This window comes from Squalius cephalus, assembly GCF_949319135.1.
Source record: "Squalius cephalus genome assembly, chromosome: 3".
In the NCBI taxonomy this organism is placed as follows: Eukaryota; Metazoa; Chordata; class Actinopteri; order Cypriniformes; family Leuciscidae; genus Squalius; species Squalius cephalus.
The window spans coordinates 32,473,152-32,491,723 of record NC_137124.1 but is presented as its reverse complement, the minus strand read 5'-3'; the positions used below and the strand labels follow the sequence as shown (position 1 = coordinate 32,491,723).

Genomic DNA, 18,572 nt, shown 5'->3' with positions numbered 1-18,572 from the left:
GCCTCACGCTAAATCTGGACCTATCGACCACCAAAGCGAAACGGGCGGCCTTCGGTGCGGCTTCAGCCCTCACGTACAGCCGTGCTCCTGCCGCGTCCCCCTACTAATATTGGGTTAAGAAGCATGCGTTTTGTCATTAGCCTGTTGGCTCAGGCCCATTTCCCTGCTCTCTTTGTTCCGTGGCACGCCACGAAGCCTGCCAAGAAAATGGCGGCGTAAAACACGTACACTTCACCACTTCGTTTCCCCCGTGCAAAAGCGAGTGAGCGATTTGAAAATGCAGATATATTTAGGGAGGAAAAGCAGGGGGAAAAGAAGAAACTCTCCAATTTAAATCATTCAGAGAAGCAGAAGATTTGCTGAGAGGGCGGAGAAGGCCGAGTTAAAATAGCTCAATCTCTAATCATCTGTACGACAATATTTGCTGTGAGGCATTCTAAATAGATTATCGCTGGTCCATCTGCCTCATCACTGATTTATAAGGCGTTAAGCTGCTTTCCAAAGGCAAGGACTTCCTTTGCAGCTACAGTGGAAGGATTCTTGTTCAAATCAGGGCCAATGGCAGCTGAACAAGCCCGCCGCTCACAGTAAAGGAGTTTCTGCTTTCAGCAAGAGAGAGAGAAAGAGAGGGAGAGGAAATAAAAATAGGACGACACTATCCGGTTTGGAGTCGCCACATGAAGCAGTTTGAATCCAAAAAAATTCTATCTCGGATTTTTTTTTTTTTTTTACAAAAAGACAAGGAGGAGGGGAGGAAGTGAAAAACACACACACAAACATACACACACAAAACAAGGGACATCATTAACATATGAATACTGTATGCAAATGGTTAGAAGAGAGCAGATGTTGGCGCATTTAATTGACCTATATGTGAATTGCATCCAAACCTTCTACACAGAGTACGCTGAGTGTAACACTGGATGCCCGGCACTGGCTTCCTTACACAACACAAACAGGGAGGAAATGAGGGGAGGGTTTGTGCTTGAGAGACAGAGAGAGAGAGAGAGAGAGAGAGAGAAGGAGAGAGGATGGAAAGAAGAGAGATAGAGATGTGTAAAGAGAGGCAGAGACAGATGAAGACAAAGAAACCCGTGTCGGTAAACGGCACGGCCACAGAGATGACTAAACGCATCGGCTGTCAGCTCCTTGCGTCTCTTATGGATGACATCACTGCGCCGCACAGGAAATCAATCAAGCTGTGGCCTTTAGGGAACATGAGCGTCGCTGACAGGTTATGAGCTGCAACCCGTGTTACGTTCAGTTTATCCAACTCTACTCTTACTTGAACTCTCACTCTACGCCGTCGCTCTGTTTCCTCTAGAGACAACGGGGAAAAAAGAAAAGGGGGATGGAGGGGTGGAGTCATAGCGCTTCTGTTGCTAAGTTTTGCATGGGTGAACTATAAGAACCACAAATGCTAATTTAATCTGGGCTTTGCCCTTTCTTTCCCCCTTTCTCCCTCCTGCTCGGGAATGTCATTAAATTGTATTAAACAGCCTTTTGTCCACAGGGCAAGGACCACCCGATATATGATAATACATTAATGCCCTGGTGCTACAGCCACTGAGCTGAGACGCTCTTTAAGGCCGCGGGCTGAGCGGCAAACACATGGAGCGCTCTAGTCTGAGTATGGGAGTTTGCATGTGCAAAAGTGTGCTAGAGAGAGAGAGAGAGATAGAGATGCTGGCTAACAAGTGTGACACATACTAATAGAAACATACCTAATAAATTACAAGCTTTCAGGGTCTGGCAAGCTGACATTTTCTCTGTGAGCGGGACAATTTCATATCTGCGGAGCAGGGGAGCAAATTGCATCACGTGGAGATTGCTGGAAGATTAGCATAAAAATTAACACTTAAATTTCAGCTTATTGTCAAGCCTTCTTCTGCTCTTTCTGCAAAACCAACAATCAATTCCTCTTAGAAATCTGATTAGCTTCCATGATGCTTATTATCCTAGTCATGTTCCCGCACCGCCATCCAAGACTCCTGGACTATTTGTTAAAATAGAATTAAGAGGCTGATCAATCCATAGGTGTCTCTTATTTGCACATACCTTCTAGCACCCTTCCCTTGTCTGATCCTTCATCAGCAGTCGCTCATTAAACATGCTGATTAATATGCCATAGATCACAGAGGAGTATTTTACATTTAGATGCTTTATTATTTACATGTGAAGTCCAGCCGACGCAGTCAAAAGAAATACCATTAAGTGCGAAAATAGAAATGCTTCATTAAAATACTGTTAGCCGTAAATTTAGCTGACATCTTTTATTTCGTTCTTCCTTTTTAAGCTTTCCACGAGAACATTATATAACTTTGAATAGCTCCAGAATTTTAAATATCTGAATACAGAAATTAAAGGCAAGTGCATAAGCTACATAGTTTTATGGACTTCTTAAAATAAATACGTATTAAATAATAATAATAATAATAATGTACAAATTCAAAACATGATATGCTGTAATTATGACTAACAATAATAAAAAGTTGGTGAATAAAATTTACAAATGTTTTATTATTAATTAATTTATTCATTTATGTAATATTTATTTCAAAAAGTGCATAAAACTACACTCTCAGAAAAAAAGGTACAAAAGCTGTCACTGTGGCGGTACCTTTTCAAAAGGTACACTTTTGTACCTAAAGAGTGCATATTAGTCCCTCAAAGGTACATATTGGTACCAAAAGTGTACATATTAGTTCCAAAAGTGTACATATTAGTACCTAAATGGTACATTTTAGAACCTTTTTGAAGGGTACTGTCCCAGTGACAGCTTTTGTACCTTTTTTTCTGAGAGTGTACATAGCTTAAGCACTTGCGACTAATACTTGTGACTAGCACTTAATTATGACTAATAATAATAATAATAATAGTGAATAAAATAAAGAGGAACATTTTTATTATTCATTATTATTATGAATTAATTTAATGTTTATTTTAAGAAGTGCATAAAACTATCTAGCTTATTCACTTGTCTTCAATATAATAACAGGAAAGTGTAAACATGAATAATGTGACTACAAATTCAAAAAACAGGGAGGATGAGAAAGAGGAGTAGGAGGAGGAAGAAGAAGAAGAAGAAGGAGGAGAAGGAGGAGGAGAAGAAGAAGAAGAAGAAGAAGAAGAAGAATAAGAAGAAGAATAAGAAGAAGAAGAAGGAGAAGGAGAAGGAGAAGAAGAAGAAGAAGAAGAAGAAGAAGAAGAAGAAGAAGAAGAAGAAGAAGAAGAAGAAGAAGAAGAAGAAGAAGAAGAAGAAGAAGAAAAGGAGGATTATGTTTAGAATTTGTTAAACCTTAATGGAACAAGTTCATCAGTGTTTTCCCCCTCAGTTCCAGCACATGTAAAGTCACGGTATCCATGTTGACTCTTTCAGTAAGAGCTGTGAAAGTCATCACACATTTTCAAAAGCCTTCATATTGCTGTACTGAAATATCTGTCAATACAGTCCTATTAAAATCACTGCACAAGTATGTAGTGATGAGCAGTGTGCGCTCTGGGTGGCTTTCCAGGTGGAGAGAGAGGGGCTTCATTTTGTTTAAACAAATTCTATTCCATCGCATCCAGATGTCTTTAAGCACAGTCCGTTCACCATGTGCACACTCCAAGATCCACAAAAAAATGTATACAAACATTTATTCATAACGGCATGCCTCTTCTCAGACTGAAGAGTTGTCATGGCTCCCTTGAATCTGTTTCGGGGGTAAACTAAGTGTAATGTGAAGCAAAAACAGTGTAACGTGATTAGCCGGAGCGCGCCGCTTCTGTGACCGGGTTCCTTGTTCTCTAGCCAGGCGTCTAAGCTGGGAACGTGTGCTTGTCGTGTGGCCTACAAAAAACTGGTTGGACTCAAATCTTGAGGACTGCCAAGAATGCTCAAGACATCCCTGATATGCCATTACCTGAGATTCTTGGACTTCATAAGTAAAAGTAGGAAGTGAAAGTTAACGTGACATTCTAAGCACTTAATGCTATGCAGAAGTTCATTTAAACCAGTAACCCTCACTCTTTCTCTCTCGTTTTGTGTCTCTCTTTCTAGCCCAGCCTTCTTCCTATCCTCTATTCTTATGTTAACATGGATAATAGGAATGGGCCACCCGGCAGTGAACTTTAAAACTTAAGTCCATGCTCAAGGAAAATAATCAATTTCTCGCCACCCCCTGATGAAATTTAACTCACTTCAAACTTTATGTGTGGGCCCTCTATAGCTCTACCAATACATCTGCTGGCTCCTTAAAGCATATTACTTTTCACACAGTTTAAAAATAATAAACGTGCACTTAGCCGAGCTGTTTTCTCGTCCTAATGCCACACAATGTTGGGGAATAATTCAAAAGTCTTTAAGTTCAGAGTAAACACTATGTTCCTTTGTTGATTGTACAGCTATTTGGCCTTTTTTCTCCCTCTCTCTCTCTCTCTCTCTCTCTCTCTCTCTCTCTCTCTCTCTCTCTCTCTCTCTCTCTCTTTATCTCTTTCTGAGCTTGTTGTGTTTTTACTTTAAACAATACACCCTTCCTTCACATATGAGCAACACATCTCACTGCCGTTTAATAGGTTAAATCCCGTAGTATGGAGAGTCATATTTTAAACCGGTGGTTTATTTTTATGAGCGGGTGTAATTAACGCAGCATGTCCTATCTCTTAGTCATCGATGCCAAGGTCTCTATTTAAACAACTTTATTGTGAAATGTTTGCATTCTCAGCATTCGCCAGGCCACACACAGATTATTATTTCATACTTCTCAACGACGCTCTGAAACGTTTACGCTTTCCAATGGTTATTGTTTTTGATTACGGCTCTGTGGATCATTCTAGAGGAGGACTGACTAGAAAACATGTTTACACAGGACCAAGTGTGAACCTGAAGGCCTCGCTCAGGCCAAATTAATGCTCACCACCTGATTTATGAAGCAAAGATTAAACTATTTATGTCCAAGCAGCCTGAGTTGTTTAATTTCTCTGCTTGAGGCCTTAGCTTTGTTATTTTGTTCTTTAATTTTGGTTGCAGAATTGCACATGTTTGACTGTCCTGTATATTTACTGCAACTGAAAGTGAATAATCTTTGTTAGTGTCATTAATAAAGTAAAACTTGTTTTTCTCATGTATCCCTACAGCCCCTTCATACAAAAAACTACATACTACTAATATAACTTTATTAATAATAATAATAATAATAATAACAAATATCATCATCATCATTATTTTTAGTATTATTATCAGAGGTAATAATGACATAATAATAGCACAACTTTATTCAGATGGGACGTTTAACAAAAGTACTAAAAAGTCTGTTTTCCTTTTATGATGAAATTTAAATACAGCAAATGAAATCAAGTATAAAATATCTATATATTCAGTTGTAACTGGTAGCAAATGTGCATGGCACGTAATGTATATAAAATAAGAAAAAACTTTTCAAGTACCCCACTGGAAGCTGATTAAGTACCCCCTGGGGTCCACATACCCCTGGTGGGCTCTACATTGTTAAAGGCAGAAATGAAATATGGCCTTGAAGACATGACACTGAGCCAGATCAGATGGCAGAGCAGATGTGTTTTAACAATGCCTTCTCCTCAATGATTTGCCCTGTGCCACCACAAACATTTTAAGACTTGCATTGTTACACAGGTGCTTTCCCAGAGCGCACGAGACAACAGAGCTCCTGAGGCACGCGCCACCCCGACCACACCATTCACACTTAATAAACCTCATGCTCAAGCCTCCAGGGTGATGAGGTGGGAAGGCTGAGATGGACGCGACAATCTGTGAGCTAACCACACTTCGACATATGGTAAAGGTCCACAGGCCTCCCTTAATCTGTCCGTCAAACTGGCTGCTCTGTTTCCCCACTGAAACGAGAGAGCATTTCATGTACCGGCCGAGAGACTAAAGCTGGCATACGCTACTAGTGATATTTTAGGTTTTGCGCTTAATGTTTTTCCCTTTCCGATGAACTTTGAGACTCAGCAAGTGGGAACTGCCACGAGCGAAGCCGTCAAAACTCCTACCCATAACCTCAGAGCATGATATCGCTCCATCGTCTTGCCCACTCAGAGCAGCTCCAGGCTGTGCAGTGGCGTGCAGATGGGACTTCAGAGGTCTGTCATATTTTGATTACGAAAAGGAAATGATTTCACTTTAAAGACATTCCTCACAGTCACCACGGCCACAGCACACATTCCCTGCTACTCCCATTCACTCCGCAAGCTGTAATTCTTTCCCCTACACTATATACTGTTAAACTTTAGGATGATTGTTACCTGTCCGCCTATAGCTGTCAGGAGACAGGCAATAAAAAGGCAAGCAAACCAATTCAGGTTAACATGAGAGAGAGCGGATCCATCCCTGCTTTTATTGTCAGGCTCTTATGACAGCATACGGCGAATCAACTCAGGGACCTGACCTTGGGTTAAGTGGGGCACTGTGCTATTTCTTCATGACCTCAGGCTTGTTAAGCGAAGAGATAGGGAGTCTGGGAGCACGGGGGGAGGTCTCAAAGATTGAGACGCAGACACGGAGCTCCTCCATAAACCCGCAGAGACAGACTGAGAACCGTCTCGCCCGTCACATTAAAACGTCTCTCAGCAACACATCTGCACATGAACTACAAATCACGCCTGGCCAGCGCTAGAGCTGTCGGGGAACTGTAAATGTTTCAGGAGACACAGATAAAAACTCACTGACCCCTCGCTAGGGTCCCTGTGTGAGTCCGGTCTTGTTTTGAGATTTCTCTGACTGCATATGAAAGTGCTGGCCAAGCATCTGCTGTCTGTGCTGTGATCTAATACTTCCCAATGACGTCTACATCATATGAGGATTTTATCACAGATATCAATGGATGGGTTTGCATTACGTGATATGAAAAATAACTATTAAGATAATTAAAATATTAATGTCATACTCATCATGACCATAATAATATTCTAAATATTTCAAATGACTAACGTATTACACTTATGTATCAATCTTATCTTTGCCCTTTTTGCTATTAATTATATAAATTGTGGACAACAAATGTTTTTGTTGAATCCAGGATACATCTTATCTTATCTTATCTTAACTTAACTTCATCATTTACTCACCCTCAAGTTGTTCTAAACCTGTATCAGTTTCTTTGTTCATTTGAACACAAAAGAAGATATTTTGAAGAATGTTGGTAACCAGACAGTTGCTGGTCCCCATTGACTTCCATAGTAGGAAAAAAAAAGCAAAAATACTATGGAAGTCAATGGGGACCAGAAACCACATTTTTTCAAAATATCTTCTTTTGTGTTCAACAGAACAAAGAAACTCATACATTTTTAAAACAACATGAGGGTGAGTAAATGATGACAGAATTTTTGCATTCATTTTTGGATGAATTGTCCTTTTAACTTAACTTAACTTTTGACTTGACTTGACTTGACTTAAAGGTAGGGTAGGCAATTTTCGGAGAGGCTAGCAATAGCAAGCTAGCTTTGAAAGCATAAGATCCCATCCTCCCTTCAGAGCGTCTCCAAAACCACATCTCCTCCAAAACATCAGAACGCATACAGCAGGGAGCAAACTAAAACGTCACCAGAGAAGGCGTTAAACTAACTCGTGTCTCAAAGCACATAACATTACAATATTGACAAAAAATGTTTCTGGACTATCCTGGAATATCAACTATCCTGCATTTAACTTAACTTGTTGCCAGTAATACAATTAGAGAGAGTAAAAGAAATGGAACAGGAAATGTACCTTGCATGCACACGTTAAGCGCTAGACCATGGCTCCAACTGGCATCTCTCTACTATTTTACCCCACACTCCCTCTCTTATAACGGATCGGACAGAGCTGAAGCTGAGACCACCGGCATGGTAGTCCCTCACCTCAGTCCAGGAGAAACAGATCGAAGTGCTTACCTGCCTGCTGCCGACTAGGCACTTTACACACTAGGACAACATACTGAAACCAGAACCACCTCAACAAGAAAACTCAGCGGTGTTGAGTTCACACACTGATTGTTGTTTGTCTAAAAACAAATAGCAAAGTGTTAGTTAGTGAAAAAACATGTCTGAGACACATATAACATAGGTCGCACCAACAGACAGAACAGTGTGTTTGCCAGTGCCTTTGAGTCACTTGCTTGTGTTGCCCTATCAATTGCACCTGGACCTGACGTATTATTCAGACTTTCTCAATATTTAATCACCAGACTAGACCCCACCCTACAACTAGACCAGCATGCATACAATACACTTTCAAACAAACTGTCCAAAACAGAAGGGTTTCACAAGCACTCTCCCTTGCAGGTGTACACTTGTGAGAAACACTCCCTCAAACTGCAGGCTTTTACTTTTTTTTTTTCTGCTAAGCGAACCCACAACACACACACAGTTTATCTGAGACCAGGTCATCTAAGAATCACACAACATGCCGCACACAAATGAAACTAATTAAACATTATCGCACTTCCTGTGACAATATATTCATTAAAACTGCACACACACACACTCGCAAACACACACAGACGAGTACGCACTTCACATGCCCACCCAACCCACGACAGTTCTGTTTGACCTTGCGCTGCCATATTCATTACATCATTAAGTTACCTCTTCATTAACTTTTCATTATTTATGGGGGCTTTTGGGGAGGGGGACCTTTATCAAATACTATCTTTTGTCGAGCTCACAATGTTGAGGCAGACCCCCTCGAGAAATCGTCTGCCATGCCTCGCTGCCAACAGGAGTATCAGCCTTGAACTCTGTCATTTCAGAGCTTAAACCCAGCTCCCCAGACCAGGGACAAACACAAACGCGCAACAGAGACCGAAAAGCATTGCGCACAAGTATTCCCTTTAAGATTACAGGCACAAACAAAGGCCAAAACGAACTGCGTAACTTCTTTAATAAGCCAAGCGTCTCTGGAATTAAAGATGGGTTTGGTTTGTTTGTTTTCAAATTGCAAAAACGTTTCGCTTTTGCTTCTGTATTTCAGCTCCATTGTGTTGCCGATGTTTTGGAAAAGGAAATCAATAGACAATGCCATTTGAGTCATGCAAACATCGCTGACTACAGATAAACATATTTGTGTTCCCTACCCTTACACGAGCACCATTCTGTTCCCAAGGCGTATCGCGCTAGCTGTCATTAGCGAACCATCGGCCCCTCCACCGCCGCAGATTGCCTTTTTAAAAAAGTCTGGCTGCCGACCATTTCACATCGTTGGCCAATTATAAATGGCAAATCACAATCAAGCCGATTTTTCCCTTCCCCCCAGAAACACTCTACTCTGGCCTGGCTCCATGGCTGCTCTTGAATAATAGGGTGATAGCCCTTTGTGTGACAGCCTGCGCGGGCGTCGGGTATTTTACACATTCATGTGACGGATCCTGGGCTCAAACGGGCCCGCTCTTCAAACGCTGCGTCGGCTCAGCCAAGTCTCTAGCCTTTTGCCGAACACACATCCGAACGCAAATAAATGGCTTCCTTCCCCAACCTACCCCTATCGGTCCGTATTAATCTGAGCACATGAGACAGGTGACAGCAATAAATGCTGTGAAAGTCTGCAAAGCCCCCCGAAAAAAGAATAAGAAAGATGATTTCAGATCAATGTTGAAGAGGGATCGGAGACAGCGGAGGAAGCTATTAAAGTGTATTAGGGCTGAGCATTAGGCTTGACTGATAGGGCCCTCGCTGACTTCCAGTTTCGCGGCCGTACAGCACCGAGCCGAGCGCGTGTGTGTGTGGGTGTGCGTGCTGTGAGTTCTCTCTCCATCCACACTCCATCCCATGATCATTCGCCAATTACGGAGAGCTAATGCATCCAGAGCCTAGAATCCCACCCCAAAAACGAGGGGGGAAACTCTCCAGAGACCCGCTAATAATATAACTTAAAACATGCTGAGAGAGAGGCATTATGCGCAAAATGGAAATCAAAAAAGAAAAACAGTGTAATTTAAACTGGGGCAAAGCTGGAATGGGTTTAACTTACAAATGGTAAATTCTATCTTTTTATCTCTCTGTCACTCACTCACTCACCCTCTCAGTAACACTAGTACCATGAACGAACACATTAGCAGTAGAGGGGGTCTGAAGGCTGGAATAAGAGTCCAGCTGTTGGCTGTGAGAGAGCTGAGAAGCAGGTTGGGATGAAGCGTCTGTGAGAGCCATAGTTTATGTAGCTCACTTACAGCCATTAATTGCTGTTATGCGCTTTAAAGTCAAGGAAATACATTTGAAAAGAAAGAAAAATGCTGGAAACATCCATATTTAGAACACTTAAAATAATATTTTGCAAGCTAAACATCCTCACATTTTAGTCTTTTATCATTTTTGGTAATGATGTTTTGTTCGCAAATGAATGTGTTTTTGAACAAATAATTTAAGTAAAAAATTAGTTCTCTATGGCCATAAACCAGTGAACAAATCGTTTTAGTTATCAGATTTGGTGATTTTTCACAAATGCGCAGGAATACACACGATCGGAAATTCCGTTGCGAGGGCGAAAGATTTCTTAAGTAACTAAAAGCTTCTTGGTTTGAGAGTGACTTGACTGTGCTTCATACAGTGCATTGCTAAACTTTTGGCAATTGGATTGCACTGAGTATTTTGCTATTTGCTAATGTGTGTGTAGTATACATTAAGCTAATTTTACACATCAAATGTATTGAGCCTGATTGGTGCACACAGAACCCTGACAACAATCTGATTTGTTTACTCATTTGCATATGGACAAGACTCTATTATTCCAACCCACTAAAATAAACAGCCCACATAATGATACATAAAGACTTGCTAAAAGCTAAAATAGTATCATATTCAAACTCAGAGTGAGAATGATCCAAAATCATATCTGAACAAATGTTTACTTTTACTAGTTGCATTTGTCCTTAAATTAAAGACAATTACATTGAGAAACATTCAAGTCCAGTGTAATTGAACTGTTGATCTGTTAATTATGAGCAGTTAAGCAGACTGACAAGCCACTGTTTATAATATCCACCCTACAATCTGAAATGAATAGTGTGGAACATCTAAGGACAAGAATAATGGATTAAAAAGAGTCAAACTCTCTCACACACGCATACACAAAAGCTCTCTTCACTCTGCTTGACGTTATGCCGTAAGACTGTGTTTTCCGAGCAGCTGGCTTGCTGAGAAGAGGTGTGCTGATATATTCTAATCAGTTCTTTAGCCCGTCTGATCCAATGGTTTGTGTGCCTATTTGTTGTTTTATCATCAAATTGCTCAGTAGAACAGAATGTAACCGTCCTCCCTCAGAATGCCTGCGCCCCTCGCTCCGATTTTTCCTCAGCAGGCTGAATAATTATCTGTTGTTATGATTTTTCTTCCTCTCACCATCATTCTTAGTTTCTTTCATCGGTATGAGTTTCTGAATTTTTTGTGGTGCTGTAGCTTTAGGACATTAAATCAAGTGTTAAATCCAAATAAGCAGGTGCAAATGACAAGCAGAGAATGTAAAGCATGTGTGTGCGTGCATGTGTGTCAACCGCAAACCGTCCCACGGTACGCCTTCTCTCTACACTTCATCTACAGCATTATAAAGTCACATGAGGATTACTCATCTCCTTCTCCACTTCCATCTACCTCTCTCCTCCTTTCCTTCTCCATGTCTTCAGAGTGCTCAGTCATATTCCGAGACATAATCCAAGTGAATATTGGTGAGTGGTGGCGGAGTTCAGATTGGATCTGTGTAGCGCTGACAGACTACATCATCCGGGAGGGCCTCTAAGCCCCTGTGAAATAGTTGTGTCTGCCGCACAATATTACTGTCATGCTCCTCAGTGTGTCCCCCCCCCCCCTCCCCTCCCTTACAAGCAGACGCTCCAAGATTCCACAAACATCCAGACCCATGGACTGTGTGAATGTACACACAAACATACAGAATATGCACATAGAAAGAAAAAAAAAACATTACATTTTCAAATTTCAAATATTATTAGTTCAATATTTGTTCAGATTATAATTGTTTAACACTTTTCCTTGCCATTTTTAATACTTTTTACAAAATTTTCATGGCCCCCAGAATATATTGTTGTATGAATATCTTAACAAACATTATATCAAAATAAAGAACAGAGCCTATGCTTTTAAACAAACAAACAAAAAAAATATTCTAGTTTCAAGCATTCTTTTTTTATCAACACTTGAATGTGGGTATGTTTCGTTAAAAAAGCAAAATTTTGAGCGAAAACCTGAGAAAGGTTTACTACATACGGATTGGTTTCAGGAAAAAAAAAAAATTCTAGTAGATTGAGTCCATCAACACCCCCAAAGCTAGCATAGTCCTGTACCTCTTTGTGGGTTCGATATTCTATTCTGTAATGTTAGGCAGTTTTGATTTGTATGCTGTTTAATGTTTGATGATCACGTTAGCTTACATGTGCGTAAGCAATGCTTCTATCGCTTATTTCTGTTTCTTCACCACTTGTTTTTGGAATCGGAGACTCTTTACTATTACTTGCTATTAGGAGAACTATGGGCACTTACAGCTAGTTTTTTATTTTCTTGTTTTTATTTCTTGTTTTACTTTTAAACCAGACCCAGATTTTCTTGATTTTCTGTTAAGTCTTTTATGTTAAGTCTTGTCCATGCCATTGACGGGATTTTCCAGCAATCCATGTTTTCACTTTTATACGGTAGGGGGAGTTATTTTGCTCCCCCTACTATATAAAAGTGAAAACATGGATTGCCGGAAAATTCCGGCAATGGTGGGTAAACGTTGTCATAAATGACTGGAAATTCCATCAATGGCTTGGAAAGACTTAACACTTAATAAACATTTTTAAGATGGATTTTCAAATTTTTATTTTAAAATCAAGAAAATCTGGGTCTGGTTTTAGAGTAAAACAATAAAATGCATAGGAAAGGCAAAACCATGCAACAATAAATAAATAATATAAACAAGAAAATAAATAAAGTAGCAATAAGTGCTCATGGTTCTATACTAATAGAAAGTGTTGTATTGTTTATAAAAAAATTAATGCTTGGATATATAAACACAGGTTAAAGATCTGATGGCACAATGGTAGGAAAATCACAATGTGTTAAGTCCAATAAAAGCTCTGTGTCTTTTACCAGAGCTACACGTTTTCTTTTGGCTTACAGAGTTTCCATTTCCTCTTTGAGTCAGTTTGATCAGTTAATAACATTAGATCACTTCAACTCTCCAGCGCCTGTTCCCCCCACTTTGAATCCCCTCAAGGTGGAACTGATACAGGGTCACTTTGAAGGGAGGTGGTTTGCTGGAGTGGGTGTTACTCCAATGTACATGATTACTCATGAGCGAGTGCTGAATATGTATGGATGAGGATAAATGATGTCATATCGCATTAGAGGGACAAGAGAGGAGAGAGAGATGGATGGAGGTAAAGAATAAAGCAGAGGGAAAGAGGGAGGGGGAATGTAGGGAGTGTGGCGGAGGCTCTTGGGAAGAGGACAGTGCGTCATATGAGCTTCAGAGTGAGAGGCCTTTATCAAGTGAGGCATGAGCCGCAGTTGAGACTGTCCCGCGCAAATATGGCAACCACCTGCTCACCATTGCTCTGCGTCTGCAAATAATTAATTTGGAGTTTAGGGTAATTGTAACAAAAATACAAAATCTGGCCGTGTCACATTCATTTCTCTCGGCCCGGTTGTGTTTCATTTGAAACATTTCATTTTGTGAACACTTGCTCTTTTTCTGGAAGGATTGCGGCAGGTTATTTGCCCGGGAGCAACAGCCAACAAGCGCTTATATCCTGTCCTGGTCGCCTCATACCACACCAGCTTCACATTCCACACATCGAAGATACATGCAGCGGGCTGTGCCAATGTTGCAGCTGTGTGAAAAACCATTTACCTTTAAGAAAGCAACTGGCCTATAGAACAGTTGTCCAATATAATGACCACATCTGCATGTGTGTGTTTGTATATCACTGTGTGATATTCCTCGAGACTAAGCACCATCAGTGTCTCTCTATATGATTGAAGGTGTTGGTGTGAGGCTGTGTGTGCGCATGCATTGGGAAAACCAACTGAATATTTCATCATGCATGAGCGTGTGCGCGTGTGATTGAGTGTGTGTATATCTCCTGATTGAGATTGGTTTGACTGGCTGGGAGGGAACAGATGTCAGCATGTGTCGACTGCCAGCAAGACTGAACAAAGCCAATCGCATCGTCTCCCTGTCCAAGAGCACTAAAACAAGGGACCTGCAAAACCGAGGCCTGTCAACAAAACATACAACAGCACACATGTGTACGCACACATAAAAAATAAAACTAGCCTAAGTCCAGCATAGCATCTAATCTTTTCCATTTGCCCCAAAACAGATTTGGAAGAGCAAACAATTGGCATTGCGTCTGAGACCAAGCACAGGGCACAGATTTGTTCCTGTTCCCCGTGTAATTATTTACTAGGTAGTACTCCTGTGTGACCGCATGATTAATTAACATAGAACCACGAATTGCGTTAAGACCCAAACTGGTAATTTATGTCCCTATCTCATACACACATGGTCAAAACAAAGCGTTTAAATGGTTATGGAAAATATGAGTCATTCAATGAGGCATGTTCATCAGATATATGAGACAGAAGTTATGAGAGTACTCGACAAGGACAGCATTCTGCTCACTGATGCAAATGGTTAATATTAACACACGCGTAAATACTGTAATTATGCGCTATTTTTGTGGAGATACAATTTTCATAAAACTTTGAGAGATACCAAAAGAATGTCAGTGAAACGTTTGAAATCGAGTGAGCGCAGAAAGAAAGGAAAACTGAATGACTCTTGTTTGGTACTAATGTGTGTTGACAGCTTATGTGGTATTTTTATTCTTTCAGGTAAAGCTCTTAATGACAGCTCTTACAAGGTTGTGCGAGTTTCTTCTTGGTCAGGTTTTTGAATGGTTCTCATTGTATCGATAATGACACCTCTTCTTCTGCATCAGAACACATGCACACATGCACACATAAATATACCCACACGATGAGAGGAAGAGAGAGAGCTTTTCTGATGGGAAGAAAAATGAAATGACTGTAAATACCAGCTTAGTTTAAGAGAAGACAGATTTTGTCTCATAGATTTCAGAGTAACTTTGTGAGGTTGTGTGAGTAACATTTGGAAGGATGCATTACGGAACTATTAGCTTGACATTTAACACCAGAGACACATGCAGGAGCAAGGAGGTGATGGAGAGGAAGAAGAGGAGAAGAGAGAGAGAGAGAGAGAGAGAGAGAGAGAGAGAGAGAGAGAGAGAGAGAGAGAGAGAGAGAGAGAGAGAGAGAGAGAGAGAGAGTCTGAGGGTGTGATGTGCCATGACAAGAAAGCATCATGGGACTTGTGTGCATGGAAGTGTGCACAACAATATGTCATGCCTCTCCTTTCTCCTTATCTTCTTATCGACTTTAATTATTTATTTTTGATCAGTCAGCCTGTCTTGTCGCTGAGAGGACAGCAGAGGTTAACTGGTAAAGGAGGTTTCCCAGGTGCACACGTTGGGATTGGTGAATTAAAGGAAGCCCCTGTTAGAGGGGCCGCTGCATCGACTGTTGTGCATCCAATCGAGCATGTTCGTAATGACATGTTGAAAGGAATGCGGCAAAAACTGGAACAGCAAAAAAACAAGAGACAGAGGAGGAGACATAAGAAAGAAAAAGAAAAGCACACCAGATGCCTTGGATGACAGATTGCTGGAGTGCAACCCCATCAATGGCGTTCTCTTTCTGAGACTGCGTGTATGAGGATGGGTGACTGTTTGTAGGGGTGGGAAATACTGTGGTTGAGACCACAGGCAATGGATTTTGGGTTTACGGAGTTCCCAAAGTGGCCCGGCCATTGTGGCAAACATGAACGTGGCCCAGTCACACACATGTGTTCCAACTCTGGTGACCTCTTAACTTCACCACATTGTAAACCACACTCCATCTCCCTTAAGACTTTTACAGCCTGCTAGGGGTGCATAACCCCAGGGTTAAAGAGCAATCTGTAACTAATTAGCCATTTGACTGCCAGTGCTGGTTGCTGAACAGGAAGAATTAAGTGGAGTGAGGTAAGACGGTGGTGACGGGGAAAAGGCGGCAGGTGGAAAGAACCGGGACATGGGGTTTGATTCGGGTCTAGAATAGGCTTAACCACAGAACCTGGTTACAAAGACATTGGCCGCTGTTTATGGGACTCTCAGTGTGGTCCCTCAGTAATGACTGCCAGACCTGGAGCAGACAGGCTTTTTAGTGTTCACCAGTGTCTGAAGCATTCACTACATTTACATGTGCAGTTTTAATGGCGCTACAGCGGGTTTTTGTGTAGTCGGGCTACAGTATTTAATCTGTCCATGTATACATGACACATTGCGGAAGCGGATATTTAAATGATTTAATACGAGCTAAGGCCAACTGTAGTCGAATGCTGGACAAAGCTGAGATACAATTACATTATAGGTCTGTTAGTCAGACTTTGCAAAACTTAATTGTAAAGAATTTTTTTTTTTTTTACAGTTGCAATGAAATTAAATCTATTTTCTAAATGCATGTGATTGATCTTATAACAATTCATCCATGCATGTGTTGCATTTAAAAAAGAAAAATAAATTATCTCATAATTCTTAATCAAAATAAGTTCTCAATCTGGTGAAACGAAAGACTTCTCTCTGGTGACTTACTGTATGCTGGACTTCTCCAAACATTTAGTCACTTTAAATCCCGTCCCTTTCTTACAATCAACTGCAAGTTCAGATTCAGATATGCCTCCATCCTATCAACAATCAATGGATTAAACAAAGTACCCATTCAACATTTTTTTTTTTTTATAATCCGTTTCACTCGGATGAACATCACAATACATTAAATTGCTACTTTAAAGTGCACGTTAATGTACCATTTCAGAAAGATGCAAGGTCTGCTCAAATTAATGATGTCTGGTTGGACTAAAATATTTAAATGACAAATCATTTCGAACTGAAGTGCACGTAAATGTACCAATCGAGAAAAAGAGAGATAGAAAGAGGGACAGATAAAGAGGAGACAACCTATGACAAATAGAGTATTAAGTGAGGAAGAGGAAGAATTGGCAAAAGAGATATATGGATAGTGAGGCATGACGAAAAAAGGTATTTGTGTGAGATGGAAAACAGAGAGACCGAGAAAAAGAGAAAGGAGTTATTGTTAGGCAAAAGAGAGATATGAATATAGATGGAGGGAGAAGGGAGAGAGAAGTGCAGAGCAGGCCTTGTTGGGGCCAGGCCCCTGCCCCTCATCCATCAGCTTATCTGCAGAGGGATCAGGGCCGTGCAATGAGCCGTGGGCACCCTTACACATGTTGACACTCCTCAAAATAAGATCCATTTACCTCCAGCCTGCCGTTCCAGCTGCAAGCACACCCCTCACTGGAGGTTAAGACACCCCCTCCACCACCAACCCCCCATCACACATCTCAGATGGTCTCCACTGCCAGGTTATCTATGTTAGACGAGATAAAGAAAGCTGAGGGAAAGTGTGGGGCACAAAAACTGTTACTCTAATAATCTACAGATGGCCAGAGTGCACCTATGTAAGATTGCGATAAAAGTCTCGGTGAGTTCTCAACACTGCAGTCTCTGGTTTGAGCTACTTTCCGGAAAGAGAGGAATACGGTGATTCCATCTACGCCGGCACTTCGGCCCTATCTGCTCGGAATATAATGAGAGCAGAATTAGCTCTGGACTGTTTCGTTTTGCGTCCATATTCAGGGCTGATTACTTTCATTATCATAGATCTATCAGCCTTTTATTTTTCCTCATCAAGTTGCAAATTTGGGTCTTCTTGTCCACTGTCCAGCCACTTTCACACCACCCTAAATGACTAATGATGCATTTAACTGGAGAATTAGCAGCAGACTGGAGAGAGAAAGACGGCAGAGAGAGAGAGAGAGAGAGAGAGAGAGAGAGAGAGAGAGAGAGAGAGAGAGAGAGAGAGAAAGAGAGGGGGGCATGTATTAACGCAACGTCATACCTCCATGAAAATGGAGTGCCTAAGGAAACAAAAGAACAAATCAGGGAAAGCGAGAGAGTTGTTGGGCGAACGGGAATGCGTCAGATAATGAGACATTTCTTTTACCCACCAGCCCTGTGTGTGTGTGTGTGTGTGTGTGTGTGTGTGTGGTACCACGATGATACGCCTGTTTTCCCCCGGCCCCCATTATCAGTGCACTTGAACCCGGTCTAACAATGAGTTCATAGAGATTGAGAAGTGCCGAGCCCTTAATTGTATGTATTTAGTCACGCAAACAGAGGCAATGGCCTGAGAATGGCTAGTTAGCCAATGACATCATTTGAGCTTTGGAGTCGACTCAATGGACCCGTAGCAAATTTGCACAGTGGCAAATGTCTATCCATCGCCGCTATGGAGGAGCAGCATGGTTTCTCTCCAGATCAATGTGGTCCTGTTGGTTGTGTCTTGAGATTTACCACACAGCTCTGCTTTAGGGTCTCAGACATCTCCCAAGCGAGTTTCAACTCCACTTATTAACAGTCTCTGTCTTCTGGATTTTTTTAAGTACTTGCTTCGTTCTGTTGTGTGTGTGGTGGTGTGTGGAGTGCGTGATCTGTCAATCAATGGCT

The 18,572-nt window shown here is 41.2% G+C and overlaps 1 protein-coding gene across 8 annotated transcripts in view; it reads right to left on the bottom strand.

Annotated features, from left to right (window-relative positions):
• Positions 1-18,572, bottom strand: part of znf536 (zinc finger protein 536) — a 319,313-nt gene that overhangs the window by 121,698 nt on the left and 179,043 nt on the right. The gene's annotated exons all lie outside the window — the stretch shown is intronic.